Here is a 490-nt window from a genome sequence, read left to right on the forward strand (position 1 = left end):
CAAACGGGGGTCCACCCTGCAGCAACAGCAGCACAACACACACAACCTGCTGCTGCTGCTGCTGCTGCTGGTGCTGCTGCGATTGCTACTGCTGCTTTGATTGGTGCTGCTAGAGCTGATGCTGCGAATGGGACGGTCCCCCTTGTTTGCTGCATTGCTGGAGAGGCTGCTGCTGCTGCAACTCCTGCTGCTGCTGCTGCTGCTGCTGCTGCTGCTGACGATTTACCTGAGCTGAGGGATTCAAGATTTCCCAAGGCGGAGCCCATGGAGACTGCAGCAGCAACAGCAGCAGCGCAATGAACAGCAGCAGCAGCACATACAGCAGCAGCAGCAGCAGCACATACAGCAGCAGCAGAAGCAGCAGCAGCAACACACGCCGCCCCACAGCGGGTACTCGGATTCATCACAAACCCTCGCTCCACCCTAAACCCTAAACCCTAAACCCCAAACCCCAAACCCTAAACCCTAAACCCCAAACCCTAAACCCTAA

This window comes from Eimeria mitis, genomic scaffold (genome assembly GCF_000499745.2).
Source record: "Eimeria mitis Houghton genomic scaffold, Emh_scaff5065, whole genome shotgun sequence".
NCBI lineage: Eukaryota > Apicomplexa > Conoidasida > Eucoccidiorida > Eimeriidae > Eimeria > Eimeria mitis.